The sequence below is a fragment of the Pipistrellus hanaki genome (genome assembly GCF_964339955.1).
Source record: "Pipistrellus hanaki genome assembly, chromosome: 9".
In the NCBI taxonomy this organism is placed as follows: domain Eukaryota; kingdom Metazoa; phylum Chordata; class Mammalia; order Chiroptera; family Vespertilionidae; genus Pipistrellus; species Pipistrellus hanaki.
The window spans coordinates 14,179,054-14,181,502 of record NC_140511.1 but is presented as its reverse complement, the minus strand read 5'-3'; the positions used below and the strand labels follow the sequence as shown (position 1 = coordinate 14,181,502).

The 2,449-nt window shown below is 44.8% G+C and overlaps 1 pseudogene across 1 annotated transcript; it reads right to left on the bottom strand.

Annotated features, from left to right (window-relative positions):
* Positions 1-666: 666 nt before the first annotated feature.
* On the bottom strand, positions 667-1,611 carry LOC311627218 (lysine-rich coiled-coil protein 1-like; annotated as a pseudogene). Its single transcript has one exon. The product of its transcript is annotated as a lysine-rich coiled-coil protein 1-like (transcript).
* Between the last annotated feature and the right edge of the window lie 838 nt (positions 1,612-2,449).

Below are 2,449 nucleotides of genomic sequence, written 5' to 3'. Positions count from 1 at the left end.
AAGCTGTGGAGGCAGAATTCTCCAATGGACATAAAATCAAACTTCAACTTCAGCATTGGGTAATGGGAGGGAAGTGGCTCAGCCTAAATAAAGAGCTGGCCGGCTTTCAAGGAGAGAGTTGCTTTCAATAACCACCCTCCAAAGCCACTGTGGCTAGTAACAGACTTAAAGTCAATAGGCGTTGACAGGAGCAGGAGGCACGTCCCCAACTTGAGTCCTGCAAGCAGATACTATCTGTTCTCCCTCCTTCTGTAGAGGTAGTGGATGGAAGGGTAGGACAGGCCACTTGCTCGTGATTAGGGCAGAGCTGTTGGGCACCCTCTAAGGTTGGGACTTTTACGTGGAAGGCTGAAGAGGTGTCCTACAGTCCTGTTAGAAGTGCTTTATTCAGAGAAGGGTGCCTTCCTGTTTTCTGCTCCTATCAAGGAAAGAGAGTTTAACAGAGCAGTACAATGGCCAGGGAACAAAAAATATATAAATTCATTGCTGCACCTATTTGTGCATTCATTGGTTGCTTCCTGTATGTGCCCTGACAGGGATGGAACCTGAAAGCTTGGCTTATTGAGACAACATTCCAACCAACTGAGCTGCCCGGCCAAGGCCTGAATACTCTCTGTTCCCCTGGCCTTTGTTAGAAGTGAAAGTGCTGTTTCCATGAGAAAAGTGTCATGAACATGAACATCATAAAACCAAGCGCCTCAATGATTTTTCAGTTTAACCTCAGGAGAATCAACCCAAGAGCTTCAAAAGCCTAGGGTAGACTGGTCCCAGAGCACTTCCTCCTCTGCCCTTTGGTTGCCTTGTTCCCTTTTCTCTCTTCTATACATAGGATTCTCTTTCTCAGAGGCTACATCTCATCTTTTTCTCTCCCTTTGATTCTTAAGCTTTTTTGTACTGATCCTGTTTCTACCTCTGTTTTGCTGTTTTGGGTGCTCTTGTGTTTGTCTAAATCTATTTTGTCACAACCATTTTTTTCTTATGTTTGGGCTGCTTTTCCTCTGATTTCTCTCTGCCTTCTTCTGGGTGCTGTTTTCTGCTATATCCATTTGTGACTGGCTTTATGGGCACTGGTACTGTTTCCTGAGAGATGCTTGCAAACTCTAGATTCTATACTGTATGAGCTGTAATAATACTCTTGCTGACTGCAGTTCAGGGGTGCTGGTTTTTCTAAGAAACAGTGCCTGGTGAATTTACAGTAGCTCAGGGAGTCTAGTCTCAGCCTGCTGTCATGGGCTGGTAGGCATGAGGTAACTGGTTTTCCACTGTTTGTGAAATATTGCACGGTCTTGGGTGGGTCTGGATGGTTTCACTTGGGAGTCTTTGATCAAACATTCTGTACCTGGGTCTGAAACCAACTTCTTCTTTGTACCTACAGGTTTCCAAATAGTCCTCTCTCATCTGTCTGACACAAGTCTTTGGTTCTAAGCCTCTGGCTCTCTGCACTTTGATATAATCTTTAAGTTCATCTTGAAAAGAGTCAGGTGTCTTCTTTGAATGCTCCATTAGGTTGGCAACAAGGGATTTTCCTTATCAGGCTGAGAACTTGGTGGAGAAATCTGATCATATGCACACATGAATTGCCTTCAGTTTTCTAGTATAAACTTTCCCCAAACAGTGAGACTGTGCAACAACTGGGGAGCCTTTGAGGGGCAGGGGCCTGCATCTATAACTACTGTTGCTCTCCCTGCCAAACCCCTCTCTGGCCAGGGAGTAAGGGGGGGGGGCAGGGGGTAGGAATAGGCCCAGGTGGAGGTGCCAGAGAGGCAGGGTGGGAGGAGGAGGCGGAGACCAGGATTCTTGAGGGGAAGTTGCTGCTATCAGCAGCAGCTGACTGGCTGGTGCTGACACATGACCTAGGGAAGACTTCTCTGACCATAGAGATGGTGAGCATGTGAGCCATAAGGTGGTACTTTGCTGCAGCAGTCCTGGGAAACTAATGCAGTTGGATAGATGGGTAATTAGAGGTTTAGATAGATATATGGTACACGATAAAAATAAGTATAGTGAAATGTTGAAAATTCTTTCAACATTGCTGTATATTTGAAATTTTGAAAAATTGTTAGGAGGGAAAGAGAGCATTATAAAATGTTCACTTAGAACAAAGAAAAGTCAATTTAGCTACCAATAGCAGCTAAATTCCTAGAAATTCAATGACTAAATAATTCCACAGAAAATATCAAATGAGCAATAAACACAATAACCATGGCATTTCCCCCCCCCCCCTCTCTCTCACACACACACACACACACACACACACACACACGCATCACAACTGAACTTTGGACCAGATGCTGAAACTTGGTTCCCAGATCCTGATGTCTCCATTGGCACAGTGCACACATCAGTCAGATGCATATGTGAATCAAGATTAGTTATTATCAGGACACTATTGTGATGGGTTCTTTCCCGGGCTTCCTGCCATTTGAGCTGTCTAAGGGATGCATTCCTC